Source organism: Haliaeetus leucocephalus, unplaced genomic scaffold, assembly GCF_000737465.1.
Source record: "Haliaeetus leucocephalus isolate CR32 unplaced genomic scaffold, Haliaeetus_leucocephalus-4.0 Scaffold240, whole genome shotgun sequence".
Lineage (NCBI taxonomy): Eukaryota > Metazoa > Chordata > Aves > Accipitriformes > Accipitridae > Haliaeetus > Haliaeetus leucocephalus.
In genome coordinates, this window is record NW_010972676.1 from 11,781,838 (window position 1) to 11,802,228 (window position 20,391).

Here is a 20,391-nt window from a genome sequence, read left to right on the forward strand (position 1 = left end):
AATACAAGCAAAACAATTGCACTCTACATCTTTTCCTAGGTGCAGATAAGCACGTAACAATAAGAAATTATTTGCTTCATTTCAAGTCAAAGTTAGCTACTGTCTCTGTAGAAACAACACTGCCTACTCCAGGAAGCAGCAAGGAGGTGATGTCCTTAAGCAGAACATTAGTTATTCCACAGCCTGCTACCATATGGCTCCTAATCCCCAAAGCATACAAAAGAGCCAAACATCTCCAAAGAGCCAGAAGACTTACCCAAACCTGACATCACAGTTAGAAACAAAACCTCTCCCTTTAAACTCTTACTTAGTTTTTGTCACTTTTCCTCCGGAGAGGCCTTTAGTAATAATCTGAACTTTTACATATCCTTCATTTTACATGGACTTAGAATTTTGTTAGTCTACGTAAAGGAAACTAAGGTTTTCTAATAACATTGCACCCTCTAAGAAAGCTTGGAAAGAAAATGAAAAGGACAATAAATAAAAATAAGGCTACAGTATCTGTGAACCTATATACATACTCAGCTATCCAGATCTCATCCAGTCCAAGTTTCACAGCGTATAAAGGTGCAAGAGAAACTACATATTCTGATAAAAAGAGATCCCAAGTTCTCTAGCCACGCAGACAAAGACTAATTAAGGATGGCATCTCATCTTCACAGATGAGCCAAATTAAATTATAAAAAATAAAAATTAAAAAAAAAAAATCACATGCCGATTTCCTCACTAGTAGAAAAGCATATAATCAACATACAGTTCTCTGGTAGAAACTGCATTTCAGAAGTACATGTATGTGTTTACCATAATCTTCTTCAAATCCATTTTTATACATGGCTACATTATATACATACAAAATTATGCTTCATTTTATTTCTGCCTCCCTTATTTTCCTGCTCTCCCTGACAGTGTTAGACAATGTCTTTTCCTCTTACTTACCAGCACTGATCTAAGTGTGAGCTCCTTCAGGCAAGGCTAATCGCAGTGAACTACTTTGCCTTACTAAAGAAGGGCAGCAGCCCTTTCTCTGCAGTTTTAAAGGTCTTGAGACAACAGGTCACTATTGAGAGATTTCTGGCTGGAGGTAACAAGGACTGTGAAGCAGACCTAACAAAGACAAATACATAGCCATTAATCAAGACCAACATTTCTGCCAGCTGCTTTAATTTCAGTGTTCTCAGCACACCATCAGGTACTACGTGATCTAGCTCTGTCTGCAACATCCAGACAGCCCAGGTTGCAAGGTGCTCAATATTGGAGCTGCACCCAGCCACATTTATAACCTCCCAGTTTACTAATGAGCCAAAAGACACAAAAACCAAAAAAATTATCACACTAGGAAAAAGAAACCTACCTAACTGGGTTGTTTCACCTCTTTCCACTTAAGCCTCCACCTGCAGTGTTCAGCATTTTTCACAGGTGGGTCAGGCAGAAGCTAACAGCACTCACAGCACCTCATCAACCCCAGGTGGGCTGTCATTATTTCAAAGCTGTTTCCAATATTCAAGTAATTCAAGTATTTTTAATCATCTGCTATCCCCATCAATCACAATCACTGAGAGAGCCTTGAAGCCCTTTTCAAATTGATAATGCCTTTCCAAGATCAACTTCGAAACCTATGTTAGAGCAAGTGTGCAAAAGTTAGTCAAATGTAACACACTAACCCCAATTTGGGGTTATGCAGTTGAAAATACAAACATTTGCTAGCCAACTTGATGCAAAATAAATCCAATTCTGTATTCCTATATGCTTTAGGGAACTCTTACATTTCTTTTTAACTGGGAACATCCATATTAACCTTGAATAACACTGTATGCTCTGATCTCTCAAAGTCAGATAGGGCTTCCAAAGATATGAAAAGACTGATTAGAATAACAAAATATACTTAAGCATCAGTTTCCACCCTTGTGGGCTCTACAGTAAGACAACTGGCGGAAGCAAGTTACACATCTTAAGCTGCAGGCATCAAAATTAATTATTTTACACCAAAGCATGCCTCAAAAGGGACCACTGTAATTAGGATAATAAGCATTAGTGCACATTGTGAATCTTATGTGGGTTTTTTTAAGTTTATAAATCCCTTTTGTACATAATTGTTTTGTTATTGTTATTTGAAATAGAAACACAAACCAGAAATTTAAAATCTTATTAAAATATACGCAGTTAAACACGGACTAAAGTGTATATAATCCTCCCACAATTTCAGACTTTATGGACAATATCTATCATTCTAAGTCTTTAAGTATATTAATTGCATGGATTTTAAGTACCATTAACACTCATTCAATATTGTTATTCCAGAAAGCTTCCAGCTAGGATTAGGACCTTTTGGAAACAAAATTTAATTTGCAGGGAGGATAATGATAACTTTTTAATCTATCTCAATGTATTAAAAATGAAAGGAAAAATCAGCTAATATTGTTTTGAAACACTGGAGACCTGGCCCACGGCTTACAGAAATTAAAACCAATCTCCCCATTGATGGCAGGCTGTAGACCAGGTTATAAGTGAACTGGGGCCCCAGTTGGGGTAGTTCACTATGTACTACACATTTACTGCTGCACGGGAGGTGTGAGCTAATGCACCTTTTCATACTCTCACCACCTCATCTGAGGCCCCTAAGAGAGGGAACAGATGCTGAGGTGGAAGCAGACGGCGCATGGACTGCTTCTTTTAGGATTAGCATTAAAGTGTGTAACGTATAACATTTAACCCCCACCCTCACAAAACACCCTCTGCTTCTGCACTTTTCGATCAGCCACTAGCACACTGCACAATGACAGAAAAGGATTTTTGCCTTAAGCCAACAGAACATTTATAATCATTTGACTTTGTAGGAACAGCATAGATTAATCTTGCTCCTGTTTTTGAATATGGTAGTTGTCTGCTTTCGAAAGTGCTACAAGGCAACATTAGGTCGCTGATGCCAGACACCATATTTATAATTACATCTCAGAGTCAATTTATAAGACAATTTAACACAGAAATTGTTGCTGGTAAGAGGAAAATTTTTGAACGGCAGTTCTGCATATAGTCACTATGAAATTCGTGGTACTTTCTCTGAAATTTAGGTTTGTTAACCCCAGGCTCCAAGCAATTTTTTCCAATTAAGTACTGCTTTCCTCCCTAATTTTCTCCAAAATTTTGGTTGTCACAATATGTGCATTTTCCTCCCTCAGATTATTTCATAGCATCACAATATCTTTAAAAAAGCTATCAATTTCCACTCAGAACTTGCTATGTTTTAGTAGTGAACAAAACAATTTTTTCCTACTTTCAGATCTGTTGTAAAGCCTAATTAACATCTGTAAAGTACTGCAATATCTTAGATACAGATAAAGTAAGAGTAGGAAAAGAGTTGTTATCACTGCTTATGAATTTCTTCAGGAAGAATGGAGGGAGGGGAAATCTTCTACCGATTTCTTTCCACTATTCCCTTTTAATAGAAACATTATATGGCATAAAATTTGACAAAAAGAATCGTGGTTTTGTTGCCAAGAACTGTGACATGTATTCATTGAAACATCCCCTTTAGAGAGGGGACACACGTGCTGCAAGTGCTGCCTGAAAGAATGGAAAATTCCACTGAGAATTTAATCTGCCACTTACCATTGCAGAATAACGGCTGATAACACAGATCACACTAACTAATCACACTGTTAACATCTCTTTCCACATTAGTTTACATGATTTCTATCTGTGAGACACTGCTCTATCCATCTTAGTTGTTTATGTTACAGATACACCCTTCAGGACACAAGGATTTATGTGACCCAAAGCTAAAGGAGACCTTTTTGTTAATGTCAGTGGACTTTGGGAAGACCTGTGAGCCCCAGACAGTAACAAAATATGCACCTTGCCTGTCTTGAGCCAGCAGCTACCAAGGCCTCATCTACAAAATTAAAAAGGGAAACCTCTCAAAAATAAATTTTCAGGACTAATATCATAATTATGTAATCTAGGGATGGAAAACCAACCTGAACAAGTTTATGTGCAGCAGAACTAGGGTATTTTAATTAACTAACAGAGGTTTTAAACTTCTTTTTTTTTCGTAAAGTAAAAAAGACAACAGCCTGTGAAGACCTTCAGAAGACATTTCATTCCATGTATACATGAGGGGAAACAGGGAGGGAAAGCAAACAAAGCATTGGTAATTATATGACATTTACCAATGTGAGAGAACACAAGGAAGATAAACTTGACCGTGCAAATTTTAGTCAGTAACACAAGAGCGTTTAGATTTGTCCAAAATGAAAGGAAGGGACTGACTGCAGTAGTGCCTGGCTTATAGCAAGCCTCACATCGTAAATGCTTTGGATAAATATCTGCTGACCAAACCCCAGCTTGTTCAGGACAGTCCAGTAATCATTATAGAGCAGACGTGCTTAGGAACAAAGTTTAATGTATTAACTTTGGTCTACTTTAGAGTCTGTTTGCGGCCGACATAAGGGATCCAAACATACTGAAGACTAGCTGAATATTGGAATCCATGCTCTCATGCCCACCTGAATATGGATGACTACCATTACCACAAAGAGAAAAGCAAGCTCTAAAACAGGTGAGAGGCTTAAACACAGGAGGAGGCAACTCCTGGACCTATCAAAATTGTTGATAAATTTTAGGAAGCAGAACAGGACAGCAGTTGAAGGAATAGTGACACTACTATAGCAACATATTTCATTCCAAATATGTGGTGACCAACCTCAGCAAACACAGAGTACATTAGTCATTATAACTTTATACAGCTCCTAAATTCAAACAGAGTACAAACCTACAAACACTGGCCAGGGCCTCTTTTCTAAACACTAAATATAAACCAGAGGTAGTATTGCTATATGGAAGAAAGATGCTACTATATAAAGCATTTTACAATACAACTCATCAGTTCAGCAAAACCTCCAGGCATTTACAAAGGAATACAATTAGTCCGTGTAAAAGAATATACAATCCAGCTGCCTTCAATAGCTGGGTCTGGACTTGACAGCAAGTTATACTTCCTACGCTCCTACATCCCAAGACCTCAGTCACTTGGTTACCACTACACAGGTGGAGTGCAAGCTGCCTAAAAAGGCTGATGGAAAATGCATTTTCCTACCACCTACCTACTGCATTCTCAGGACTTCTGAAAAGTTACCTGTCCTTTTCCTGCCATCTCTCTCTCTCAAATGCACATCAATTTACTACCTATCCTAGAAGATTAGCTTTTACCACTTCTTCTTGGGCTACCTTTTGGAAACACAACTGCAATTTATGTACTTAATCACTAGCTAAATTTTAAGTCTCCAGGTATATAATGGTTCTAATACAATTACTTCTAAAAAACACCACAGTAGTGACCACAACATGTTTCACTCATTTCCACATTTCTTAGCTGGATCACCACACCTATTTTTCTCCAAGTGCTTGTGCACCATCTGAATGCTTTTCTTATATTGACCGTATTTAAGGAAAGAGTTTCATTACATTTCTGCAGGTCAGCCCCAAGTCTTAATGACTATCTGCCTTGCTGAGGGAGTGATTTTCCACATACACTATGAGCAGTATCAAACTTTTTTGAAGTCAAGATACATGCTTACATTTCCTCCAGGCACCTACGTTTTCATTTTTTTTAAATTTATTTATTGCCCCACTTTTGAGTTGGCATTTCATATGCTCACCTCTTACAAAGGCTGTTTCTTTTCAGTTGCTTGACCTCTATGTCACTGCTTCTCTCTATCACCCAAGTTTTGCAGCTGTAGCTCCTCATCATCCAGCTGGAGTTCAGCCCATTCAAGCCCCTAATGAGTTGGAGAATTTAACCCTGAAGAAGTCCTTCCATTTTTCTGCAGCTGACAACAGTTACTCTCTTTAATGAATCCTAGTTATGACTGATTTCTACTTCCTCTTATTTTCACTATCAGAATAGGTTCTCACTAAGTTCCTCTCTTGTTTTCCTTTCCATCTATTTTCTCCTAAAGCCAGGCACATGGATGCACCTTGGTGAGCTTATCACAACTTAGCCCCCTCTGCCATCTTCCCACAGCTACATCAGCTACTTCCTTGGGGTCTTATCATTTCCATTCCTTCTTCCACAAAATAACAGGAATCAATTTGCTCTGCTACATTTTAAGCATTCAGAAGGCACTATTTTATCACTTTCAAAAGAAAGCCATCTCATCCAGCTATTCCACCACCTGGGACTCTTCTCGCAGTGTGACAGGGCTCACTATACCGCATGTACGCTCCAGTCCCTGCTAACTAATGACAGAATTTGAGCATTCAGCTCCCCCAGGTGAGAGTTCTAGTAGTCAAGATTCAAAGATCAGAGAAGTCCTAGCAATGACTCTTAGAAACTGTTAGCTTTTGTTTGTCTACTCATGTAGTCATGGGGTTGGAAGAGTGAGCCTGCCCTCTCCAGGTGCGTGCTGTCGACTCCCTCTAGGTATCATCTTCTAAACCCTTCCTGTAACCTTTTGCGCATTTCAAACGTTTTTGTTCCACAGTTGCCATCTCTGTGTCCTCTCACTGTATCTGAGCAGAACTGGTTTATTCCTCTGGATTTGTAAGCAATTTTTCAGCTTGTGAAAAGCTTCAAACAAAACTGCCACATGAATTGCCTTTTGGATGTGATAATTGAGCTATCTCAGTTCTTTGTTCACGCTTACCCATTGGGTTAATGTGTAGCTCTAGCTTGATGTATCTCTAATCCAAATAGCTGCCAGCAAACTGGTAAGTTGAGGCACATTAAAAAAAAATAATACTACAGGAACCTCCTACATTCTCCATAAAGCAGCATGTAAAATGGGCAAAAATAAACAAAAAAATCAGTGAGCTCCAGTCAGTAACTACAGCCATCCCAGAGACAACACAGAACAGCACGAGATAGATACATCACGTAGTGGTTCACACCATTCTTCCATAGTCATGTCATAAGAAAAAGGAACATGGTGTATTCATGTTCATTCTGTTTAATATCTTTGTCAGCAACATGGACAGTGGGATTCAGTGCACCCTCAGCAAGTTTGCCAACAACACCAAGCTGTGTGGTGCAGTCAACACGCTGGAGGGAAGGGATCCATCCAGAGGGACCTTGACAGATTGAGAGATGGGCCCGTGCAAATCTTATGAAGTTCAACAAAGCCAAGTGCAAGGTCCTGCAAATGGGTTGGGGCAATCCCAAGCACAAATACAGTCTGGGTGATGACTGGATTGAGAACAGTCCTGAGGAGAAGGACTTGGGGGTGTTGGTTGATAAGAAGCTCAACATGACCCAGCAATGTGTGCTCGTAGCCCAGAAAGCCAATCGCATCCTGGGCTGCATCAAAAAAAGTGTGGCTAGCAGGTCAAGGGAGATGATTCTGCCCCTCCACTCTGCTCTTGTGAGATCCCACCTCTGGGGGCTCTGGGGCCCCCAATGTAAGAAAGACATGGACCTGCTTGAGCAGGTCCAGAGGAGGCACACCAAGATGATCAGGGGGCTGGAGCACCTCCCCTATGAGGACAGGCTGAGAGAGTTGAGGTTGTTTAGCCTGGAGAAGAGAAGGCTCCGGGGAGACCTTATAGCAGCCTCCAGTACCTAAAGAGGGCCTACAAGAAAGGGGGATGGACTCTTTAACAGTGAGTGTAGTGCTAGGACAAGGGGTAACAGTTTCAAACTGAAAGAGGGTAGATTTAGATTAGATATTAGGAAAAAATTCTTTACTGTGAAGGTGGTGAGGCACTGGAACAGGTCGCCCAGAGAGGCTGTCAATGCCCCATCCCTGGAAGTGTTCAAGGCCGGGTTGGATGCGGCTTTGAGCAACCTGGTCTAGTGGAAGGTGTCCCTGCCCACAGCATGGGGGTTGGATCTTGTTGATCTTTAAGGTCCTTTCCAACCCCAAACCATTCTATGATTCTATATAACCTTTGCATTTAAAGACATGAGAATTACACGTTGATAGAATTTGGGTGTCTGAGCAGGCAGATATTCTTTCTAGAAATGTTTTGGTCTTCTGATGAGTTCTTCTTCCATTTGTATTTTATTCTTGACTAATTTCACCACTTTTTAAATAAAATAACATTTTAAATAAAATCCTGTTGCTATTTATTTCTGCCAATTTTGTTCTACTAAATTCAGTTTTGCCTGCAGCACCATTTCAGTTCTGACTTACGACTTTCACTAGTAAGGCCAATTAAATCTCATGATATCACTTTCACTTAACCTAAACAGAGTTAAGAGCTTCCTCAAAGCAGATTGGTTTCTTCTAAGCCCTATTTTAGGTGATACAGGAATGTAAAAAAAAAAACACCCACAAAAAAAAAAAAAAAAAAAAAAACATAAACCAAAAAATGACAAAACCAAACAAACAAAAAAAACAAGTTACAGATCAGAAAATATTCAATGTTGTTCAAATGCATTTGCAAACACTGGCTATTTTAACAAAAGTCTCCCAAGAAAGACTCAAAATTAATCTTGGAGATACTAGGGATAAAATATTGTAAGCAGTGGTGAGATTTCAGCAAAGTAAAATAGAAAAATGGCTAAGGAGAGAAAACATAATAATAATTTCTGATTTGCAGAGCCTCAGGACTGTCTGTTCTGTCTCCATGAGTAAAAAGGTATACTAAACTCTTACTATGAGTTCCGATTATCAACATCCTACTGCACTTAGCTGAACTCTTTTTACTATGTGTTTCCCCACTACCAACAAGCCATAGTCACATATTGCTAAAAACAGGAAGAAACATGCTAAATGGAACTTTAGTCCTCTTATTTTGCTCACATTATCTCCATGATCTGTCTATAGAAGAGAGACCATATCTCCAAGAAGGCACATTGCCACTCAGCTGAAACAACCTAAGCCACTTTCTTTTCATTTACCCTAATTTAATACACCTGGGGACAATCCAAAGACACCTGACACTGGTATTTGGGTACCAATTTTCAACCTGATCAGCCCTATATTAGGTTTTGGGATTCATCTATTCTCTTTTCTCAGCAATAACACAGAAGGAAATGATGAGCACTTCAAAAACTTGTGTTGAGTCATGGACCTTAATGCTGCTTTAAGACACTGGGGTACTATAAGAATGAAATAAATAAAAAAATAAAAAAAGAGGCTTATTTAATTGAGAATGCATGGAAGCAGGCAAAATATCTGTTTGTGAATTGATGTTCTTCCTTCCCTTTCATTTCCTGCTTATTGTAGGCTTTTCTACAATGCTAATGCTCTTTTGAAATAGCTCTTAAAAATAAACAAACCAACCCTATGCGTTTACTTTCTTCAGAACACACAAGCAGGGGAGATCCCAAACCAATGTGCAGAGGCAGACAAATCCTCTAAGACCACTGTCGGTGAAGAAAGGGATGGAGGTGCTAAGGCAGCAGGAGGAAACAATCATGAGGAAGAAAAAGCAGACACAGTTAACAGAAGAGGACAGGAAAAGGCAACAGAAGAGATGGGACGTGATCACTGCTAAAAGGTGGAATACCCTTTACAAAAGACAAAGTAGTAAGCTGGCTGCAGAAGGCCTCCTATCAAGATGCCTATGGATGAAAGTTTGAGGAATGCACAGCCAGGTCCTGCTTTGTCTCAGAGCAGCCTGCCCAAGAGCAATGCTGTCCTATGAGACTCCAGCTTCTGAAGTAACCTACAACCAGCACTGACCGTTCCTGTTTCATGCCTGCTTCAGACACAGCATAAAGAACACTGGAGCAATGTGGTGAGTTTCTTTTCCCAGCTTTGAAAAATCTCTCCTTGGGTACTATTGGTAGTCTGGTATAGAGAAGCAACTCACACCCTAAATTGCAACACAACTGACACAGTCTGGCCCAGGACTTTCATAGCTTGCAACCCACTGTACACATACTATTTGGTGAGGCAACAAGTGTTCCTCCTCCCATCTCTGTGACTTTCTTAAATTCTGGATTCTCGTAAGCATCAAAGCTTGCAGTGAAAGTGAGACCTGCCAGATGTGTCAGCTCTTGTCCTGACAGCTTCCCCACATGCAATTCTGGAGAGTTCACTATAGTGGTAACTTCTCTGTAAGTAAAAGGCTATCTTCCTAGTACCAGGTTCTTCCACTTCACTCCAAATTAAAACGAGCATTTTGCTTGAACATGACTACAGAAATACATAGGAAAACTAGAAAACAAAATAGAATTCTGTGAGAGAAAGAATGGCATGTTTTGGCTTATAAAAAAAAAAAAATCAGAACAAAGTATACTGTGCTGATTTCACATTGCTCAGATAGAAGGCAAATTACCAAGAATGTTGCTGACTCTGTGAACTGATAAAGACTTATTATATCACATAGCTACACTTTCCGGTATGGATTCTCTTTTTTTGGCTTAATGTAATTAAGCCAGAACAGACATTGTTTCCAGTGAACTTGCCCTAATGTTGAAGTAAATCTCGTGTGGTTATAATCCTGTGCTCAAAGCTAAAAACCCAAATATTGCAAAAGAAATAATAGTTCTTGAAAAACATGCAGAATCTTGATGCCTATAAAGAGTTTACTGAAATAAGAACAAAGACATGTACCTGGCACTTCCAAACAGAAGTTTATAGGCTAGTATCAATTCACTAAGATTTGTATGTGCTTATGCTTTTGAGTTACATGCTGCAACAGGGAGATAGTAAGCATGTTTTACACCAATTGTTCAAAGCACTTTACACCCCTTCAGTGGTATAACACTGTTCCAACTGGGCTGTGTCAGCTCTTCCTTCAGAAAACGGGTATCCAAATCCTTGCAAATTGGTCAGGAAAACACGCTCTGGGCTGAATATAACCTGGGAACAGCAGAAACACATTTGTTTCCCAGGGTCTTCCGAAAATTGACCTGAATGATTAAATATATTCATAGATACAGCCTCACTCCCTGATTACCTGTAGGAAGTGCGCACATTTCATCCAGTACATTTCTAAAAGGATTTATATGTCTTTGTGCTAGTATTTTGATTTTAGCAACATTTCAATCTGTTGACATCCCCCATTAGATGCTTTCAACATCTAATGATTGCTGACTGCATAACACAGAGTGATCCTGACCCTTTGTGTATGTTTCAGAGGGGAAAATTAAGAACATCAGTCATTATGACCAGAATTGTCCTCCTAAGCCTAGTAGTCCAAGCTCCTGCTATAAAGGGCAACCACATCAAAAACACAGATCTGTACTTTGGAGAAAAAAAATTTGAATGACAATTATAACACACAGCATGCTTTTTTACATATGCTTATGGAAGTGTACAGAGAATATAGGTAAGTATATATAGATATGTTTACATGTCTGTACATTTTTGTTTCTTTGTAGGTACACTAAGAGAGGCGTTAGGAAACGATCATTCACCTTCTGTAATTCATATTTTCTGAAGATCAAAGCATTCTAAATGCTGCTACTCTTTGCTGTTAAAAACTTCACAATATAAACCTATTCAATAAAACCACTTTAAAGAAAAAAAGCCTGATAACTATGCTGTGATCCTTTGGTGGTTTGTTGTTCTCATCCTCATATTTACAGAGTTCACTGTTAATAAGCTAAGCCAGCCCATTGCAATAAACCAAACATCACTGTAAACAAGCTAAAGTCATCTAAATTATGAACAAACTAACCTGTTCTTACCATTCATTAAGGTTGCCTAGGAACTAGTTTTACTTTTTTGAAAAACAGTCAATGTCTGGATAAACAACCCAGCCCCCAAAACGTGCAGTGAGAACACATAACATCTGAAAGCTATGAAACTGAGTGTCAAAGGCACACCCTGGGCCTGGCCAGGCTGTCTGAGAGCACTGAGATAATGACTTACAAATAGGGATGACAGTGTGCTCCAGCCAAGATTTAAATAAAGCAAGCAGCCACCTAAATTAGACTTCTAAATCATATATAATCATACCGAGATATGTTCCGATTCTTTGGACCATTAACGACCAAAACTAGCACAAATAACTGGGTCTTCTAGACATTCATTCACCGTGAAAGAAAATGGCTCCAAGGGGGTACTTAGCCCCAGTTATTAGCCTTGTCCGTCCCCCCCCCTGCCCCAGCAGTGCTCCCCCATGGTTTTTGTGCAGTGCCATAATATTTCTCTAGGCCCTCCACCCTCTGTAAGGTGTAGTGGAGGGGCAGAGAGAAAAAGTACAGCAAAAGTGTCTTCTACCCTAGTCACAGCTCTACAACACGGAGCTCTTGCAGATAAAGAGGGGAGCTCCTGCTAGATGGGCATGTACAGGAGCTGGAGGCTCCTGCCATAGCCTGTTCACCCAGGTGCTCTTCCAACTCCACAACGGAGGGACTTCGAAAGGCGTGCTGAATGTGTAAATCTGTGACTCTCTGGTGGATTTTACGCTTTGAAATTTGGACCAAAACCAAAGTTAGGGCTCCAGTGCAAACACTCCAAACTGGTGGAGTGTTTGAAAACTGCAAGCTGCTCTAGATTCACAGTTTTTGGAAAAATAAATTTATAAACACCAATGCAACATACTGAGAAGTTGGCTTCTGTACTGCAAAAGGTGATACAGCAAGGATACTTGTTAAGCTATTCGCGGGAGTCAGGAAAGTATAAAGGACCTTTAAAAGGTGATTATTCACAGTTCGTATTTTTATGCTACAGTCACATGCTATCTAAAGAAATCAAATGTTTCATATGCACTGAAACACTAAAAGAGAAATTCTCATTAGTGATCTTCGTACAATGATAGAATCATTCCGATCAGGTAAGTTGCTTCAATGAAGCAATGATGTGTTTCTAAAGGTAAAAATATTCCTTAGTTTTCGTACTGTCCTAAATAACATAGCATACTATTGTGTATTACATTCCCACAATATGTATAAGATTTTATACTATCACCTTTCAAATCAATCCAATCATTCTAGGCCAGTCTTTTCTAAACTTTTCGCTTCACAAGAGGCCAACTATTTGCTCCAGTTCAGAACAAACACACATTTTGAAATGTGGAGAATTCCTGCAAAATGGTAGCTCCCATTTTCTAGCCATTTACACATGTTCACATTGGGTATTAATTGACTCTATTTTTGCTCTACCAGGACATTATACTTAGTCCATATATAGGTGTAAGTAGTGACATAAGGCAATGAAGAGTCAAGCTCTTTGGTTCTGTAGCTCATACACAACTTTTCAGTAGCACACTGGGTACTTTGATTAGATTTTGATTGAAGTGACAGATTTGCAAGGAAGGGTTACTTCTACAGGACATCAGGTACCACTCCATACTTGGAAACTTGCACGCATTTTTAACATCATCAGGCTGATGAGTACTGAAATTTAGCTGCTTTTTATCTTACTTTATAAAATGTTTGCTCTTATTTATAGTAACTTGATTAGAAAGTGCTGAGTCTCAGACCATAGTAGTTTGCAGATAGCACTGCTCTGGAGCTGAGACAGTAGGGGATTTGAATTTTCATTCTGCCATAAGCATCCTGAGGATCTCCAGCAAGTTACTGAGTGATTAAGTGGCCTAATTCCCCTGTGAGATGATGATAATAGTACTTCTGCCCTGTCCATTTTCGTCCCTGAGGAATTGGGCAGGGTTCCATTGATGACTAATATGTACCTGGAACAACTGGGTGTTCAGCCACAACTACAATAATTATTATCCTCACTCTTAACTGCTCTGATGAGGAGGAAAAAAATGATGGTTTTGTGTAGAGAAGCAAAGGAAGGTGCTTAATACCTCTCCTTAAAAATACCATCTTTTATTCTCCTGTTGATTACACCCCTTTTTCAGAAGCAGCAAAACCCCCTTCTAACTAGAAAATAGTGTTTTCTCCAAGCAGTCTGCACAGAGAGGAAAATCCATCTTTTTGTGCTTCTGTTTAGCTCAAAGAACATAGTAAATAATGTTAAGAGGGTCTTATAGCTGTAATTCTTGGTAAATTTACAGAATTCCAGAAGTAAAAACTGACTTTTCTAAGTCTTTCCACAGTTAGGTTGGAGAAGAGAGTTTTTTCACATAGTAATTATCACTGATAACACTGCACATTCTCCATTAAATTTTAATCACAATGATTAGGTTCAACAAGAAGTAGAGGCCAGCTCAAACACCAATTTTTATTTCTCCTCTTGTTCCACAGTATAAATGTGTTTTTATGAATACATAAAGTATTTAAGTTTACCACAATGGGAAGTCGTCTGTTGTTTTGAGAAAAGACATTTTAAAAATTACTAATTACACATTAGTCCAAACCCATTTTTCGGAGATGATTAAGCAATGCAAACAACATCCTGCTTTACCATAACCACAGCCTTTTCCAGAAACTGATAATTTTATGATCAGTTAAAAATTAAATGGGTTAGTTCTTATGACCTACAAGAGCCTTAAATCATTAACCTGTCAACAGAAGGTGTCCAAACCATCCCTTTCTACTGCACAATAAAAGAACCACATACACAGTCATCACAATGTTTACAACTTAGATTTCTCTATTTCGGTATTTAATATGCTCCTTTCAAATTTTAACTCAGTCCTACTCTGAACATAATTTTTACATAAAGTTTGCTTCAGATGAGATGAATTTACTCAAAGGAAGGGTAAACTAAGGGCTACAATGTGTTCCCTCACTAACAGTACTCAGTTCATTTCACACGTAGCATCACATATTGAGAATAAATCACACAGCCTCTCCAAATATACTTCACCACCTTCATCACTGCTTCCAACGCTAAGGAATTTAAACATAATTCCTTTTACAGGAATACTTTCTTGGCTCAAATTCTGCCTTTGTATCACCTGAAACATAAATGATGCCATTAACATGGGATTGTGTGGCGGTCAGAGCTGAATCTGGAACAGACACAACAGTAAGTGATAGAAATGGGAGCCAAGCTTCACAGACTTTTGGATCATGATGACATTCAGTGTTCACTGTCTTGTGCTGAATTTTGTAAAAATATTCTTTTGAATGGCGTGATCTGTGTAATATTTTATTTAACAGCATGTATCATTTTAGAAAACACATTTAAAATACAACATTTTGCTGCCAGTTCCCGGAAAGAACATAGCCACAATCACGCAGAACAAGTGAACATCCCCAGACCAGATTTAAATTGCAAAACCAAGCTAAAAGATATATGTGCCTGTAATGAAACACTATTAAAAAGTACAGTCTATAAGACTGAAGGAAAAAGGCTGATTTCCAAAAGCATAACAACATGTTTGATAAATAAAAAACCCCAAATACCTGCCTCCTCACAAATGCAATACATTTACTCCAGCCTGACATCTTTGAAGCACTCAAAAGATGGCTCTTCTTGGCTCTCCCTGGCCCAGTCAGGTGAAAGACAGCATGAGCAGAATAAAAGGTTCCTTATCAGGAGTGCTCTTCATTCATTTAAACAAACACCAGATTTTTGACATGAACAAGAAAGACAAATGAGGAAGGTAAAGAAAAGGAAGGATACACAGGAAGGAAACACATCATGCAGTTAAAACCCCCCTCATTCCTGTCTGCTTTAATATTAAACTAAACAATGAGTGCAGCAAACCAGGGTCTACTTTACATCTGGTTTGGACACAGATATTTTGCCCACGCGGGAAGACAGGTATCTGCTTTTTGGAACTGCCAATCCTGCAGCAGCTCCTGTGACTATGCAGAGGGAGTAGCACGTGAGCAGCACATCCAGCCTCCCTGCATTTTCTCTCCACATCCCCCACACTTGGTCTGTGCCCACACCTGAAGGCGAGACTGCACCACACCGATTGCAGCTCCACCAACTAAGAGGGCAGCCATGGAAACGAGGTAAGAGTATAGGAAGCGTTTATTGAATAATACCATATTTCAACATTGCCATCTAAGATTTTTCAAGCAAATAAACTTAATGTCATGAACTCTTATGAAAGTCTTCAAAAGAAGAGGAAGTATCTCCTAAATTATTCTTCTTTCCAGCTATTTTCTCAAAGAGCTGACCATGGTTCCCCGACCCTGTGGACTGCAGAGCAGTGCGAGCACAGTCCAGGGAGCCCAGCCCAGCCCCCAGATGCTGCTTTGTCAGCACCTGGGCTCACCTGGCTCAGGTCTTGCTTCCCAACAGCATGACACCCAGTACTTGCTGCTGCTGCTGTGGAGATCCCTGCCTCAAAAAGAGGCTGGTCGCTGTCATCCACTTCCCAGGACAGTGAGGAAATGACATGGCTCTGTCACCTCTGCTTCTTACAGATCTTCTCGCTCCCCTGGGAGCCCCAATAACGTCTATAGGGGGACACGAAGTTTGCACCAAGGCAGCTGGCCTCCTTCTGTCGCAGAAAGAGCTCTGGGAAAGAGTCAGGGTTCTGCATTCATCTGGTGACCTGACAGTTTCGTCAAGCATGGATTTACCCTAGGAATAAAGAAAAGTCTAAGTCTCCACCCCTCCTCTGCCCACAGAACTATCTAATACTACTTTCCCACTAGTAACGGCACCTGCCCATGCAAGGCTGGATGCATTGCACTCACTAGGCACCCACAGGTCTGGTACAGTCTCGCTGCAATCCAGACCCAGAGGGCAGCCAGCCTGCTCTTGCCGGCCACCTGCACAGCAACCCCTGCAGTCCAAGCCCATTGCACATGTTATATCTGCCACTGAATTCAGCAGTCCAAACCCCCAAAAGCAGCTGGTGGTGGTGTTAAACTAATGATCTAGCAAAACCCGATCTAGATATAAAAATAAGTACATAATTGCCCTATTTTATAAACTTTAGAAAATGAGGATGTCACACACTTCTCATTCAGTTCAGCTTTCTAAATTCACAGTAGAAGTCAAACAAAAATTCTACTACTTATCTATCAAAATAAAAGCAGTTAAACTTTAAAGTGTTGAGAAAATGCTGAGAATTGAAACACTGGCTTCCTTAGAGTCTTCATATTTTCCAGCCTCCCCTTTTGCTGTATGCTGTGATGATTATAAGGATACAATTAAAGCATACAAGCTGAGGAAGACTAAAAGTTAAAGCATATAGCTTCCTGGAAAGAGATTAACTATCTTAATTATTCGAGGACCTCACCAGAAAAAAATAATAATGTAAATTTCCATAGCTCTGGAGAGGCAGACCTTGTGGATATTAGCACCACTGCTGCTCAAAAGTCTGCATATTACCTCCCTCACTTGTCCCAAAAGACACTTCTCTCACTCCTGCTCTTTCCTTCTCTCACATACACAAATACTTATTACTCTCAGTAGAGTCTGCTAGCCTTAGCAAAACCTTATGGTTTCCAACGGTCTCACGTAGACAGTGGATGACAACAGTAATATACATTCCTATTCCTATAAAGCAAGCTACTAACATGATTCCTACAGCTGAACAAGTTTGGGATCAAGAGGAAGACAGTGAAAATTACAATGTTTACCTTTTTTCCAAAATTTCCCAGTAACTTTCAGTTGTAGTAGTCATGAAGGAAAGGAACACACTCTGAAAACACAGTTCATTGAAAAAAGAGGATGAAAAATTCTAAATAATAGATGCATTGACTTGGGATCCATTCTTGGTCCCTTTTCTCAGAAAAGGTTTAGATATGTAACAGGATATGACTGAAATACTCATTATGGCAGAAGGAGAGTCTTTTGACAAGAAGTGTTCCTAAAAAAGCATTTGTAAGTTTTCTTATCTTTGGACAAATCATCAGTACACTCACATCAGCTTGCTACCAGGACATGTACAGGTTTCCAGCACAGAAAAAGACCTACCTCTGAATTACTCATTTTCTTCTAAGCAAATGCAGAGCTATATTCTATGTGCAAAAGTCTAATTGATTTCCTGAAAGAAGCAACAGTGGAAAAATGCATCAGAAATACATACAAAAGAATACAATGAATAGATCTCACAAGCTGTGGTGCTTTCCTCAAGCCTGGCTCTTAACACCCAGAGGCATGGGGATCTATGTATGGAACATCAGCTTTCAACAAAGAAAATAACTTTCTACCTCTCATTCTTGCAGAAAAAAAATTTTGAAAATGTGGAAAAAAACCCCATAACCAGAGGTTCAGATGTGAATAATTCCAAACGTATCACTTACTAAAAATCAGAGGGTTTTAAAGGCAATGTGATCTTGAGGTCCCAATGAAGATTGGTTTTAAACAATTTATTCTCAGTATAGTACTAGTGATTTTAATAAACATTGCTATTAGAAGAGCAATCTATTTGATTTGATAAGAATCAAATCGCCCAGTCCAGTTGCCTTCTTAATGACAGCTGTTTGCTCCAACACAAGCAGCAAAATGAAACCTGCTCCCTGAAGCCCTTTCTGCATTATAGGCACCTCAGTCAGCCCTGGTGGGAAGAAGCCTCTTTATTTACAGCAATTCAATGAAAACAGAATTCTAGTCATCAAGTCCATTATTCACTGGATGTTCCTGTAAATCACATTTCTATAGCGAGTGCATGTTTCAGTGCTCATCATGTTACAATTCTGTTACTGGGATTCCAGACACAAAACTGCTGGTAATAAGGAGATTTTCCCAAAATTACATGAAATTACATCTTCTCTCTTGTGCATATCCACCAGGGGTGGACTGAACTCAACAGAGAGATGCAGACCCAAATTCAATTTTACATGCATCTTTAAAAAAATAATCCAATTAAAAAAGAAGTTTATTTTTTCATTTTATTCTGGTTACAAATAAAGTTATCATCTACTTTTCCCATCACTTTCCTGAACAGAAGGGATGATGGAAGGTAATAAAGGGAACAACTGATGCCAGGCTGTGATTCAGACATCCAGAGGCATTTTGTGACTCTAAGTAGCCAGTGTTTGATGCTGGCATTGGGATTTGGCTTCAGTTCCTTCAGCTCAGCTCTAAGAGAACTGAAAGACCGCTAGAGGACAAATCCCTGCAAGCATCACGTTATGGAGGTCTCCTCCCCATCAGCTCCATCCAGCAGGTTTTACCATGGAACAGACTGAGGCAGAATTGTGCAATAACTGCCAAATACATTGATACTCAGTAGAGTTTTGTAATCAGTCACACATGTACAAAGAATTGTTTGGATAGAATAAATGTGTCCCATATGTCAAGAGCCCAATGTAATACAACCAACAATGTATATGGGAATAGAAGAGCACACTACTGTAGCCAGCTTCAGGGACTGTAGAGGCCTGAATAATACTTACTGGCAAGTGGCTTCCAGTCCTTGTCATGATAAATCTGTGAACATGCACATAGTTCATTATTAGAAGATATCTCAGCACGATTTTTTCAGAGAGGAAGCCAATTACAAACTCCCCAAGTAGCAGGAGGGTAGCATACTGCCAATTTAGACTGCTTCGATCCTGAGTGCTGTTCTGACGAAAATGCAGATGATTTTTCTTGACATGACATAAATAAGATCAGGGCAAAAGATTATGTCACAGGTGAATTAGTGCATCCATGTAACACACTCATGGCCCATCAGACACAGCCTGGAACAATTAAGTTCATGTAATATGCCTCAGTTCTGCATATCTACCTGAACCTCTGATTTAGCTAACAGACTCTCAAAAACAAATTATAGCCAGACAAGACCTTACTGATTATACATGTGCAGATGCTGAAAAGCAATTATTATTCCAGCTGAAGCTGTGATTACTGCAGAATCCAAATGTTTCCTCTTGATTTGCCTTTTCCTATCACTATCACTAAGTAGACTCTAATTACTCTTAGCCACAATGAAGTTACACTGCTAACCCTCGAAAGGTATTACCATCCAAGGTCATGATGTCTTCCTTAAGAGGGCCTTCAAAAACACACTAGGTGTATGAAAAGATTAGAAAGCAATCTGCAATTGTGCAGTTCCCATTGGAAGCATCAGCTCTATCCATAACTACGGTCAGATGACCAGAAAATAAAACAGAACTTCTGAAATCCTGTTCTTGATGAGCATGACAATCCTAGAAATCCTGCCTGAAAAATTGCTCCCTGTCCTGTTTACCACATCAAGAGAAGAGAGAACAACCAACCAAGCAAAATCCCTCATACACAAAGTCCTTTTATTTTAGGTCAGCCAGCAGCGACACGAAGAGCATATACCTCTTGGGACATGTATTCCAAGGGGATTTAACATACCTGTTTCCTTGTCCTCTCTACTCCCAGAGAACAAAGTTTGACAGGTTTATTATGGCAACTTTACATACACTGCAACTTCACTAGTGAACATTTCAGTTGCGCTCACAGGCGGCCCGGGGGATCCCTAGAGGAACTGGAAACGGTTGTACGCTACTTGCAACCCCTCCTGCAGAAAGTCGAAGGCAAAAGGAAGGAGCGGGCGTCCCACGCCCATCCCTCGCACTCCCCACGCAGCCTGCGCCCTCCTCCGAAGTAACCACCGCTCCCTGGGCGCTGGCTGTGCGCCGCGGTGCTCAGCGCCGCCAGACGCCCGTCCGGCCCGTCCCCCCGCCTTGGCCACCCCCGCGCTGCCGGCGGAGCGATGCGCACCGGCCGCCTACCGCACCCGCAGCGGGCGGGGGGG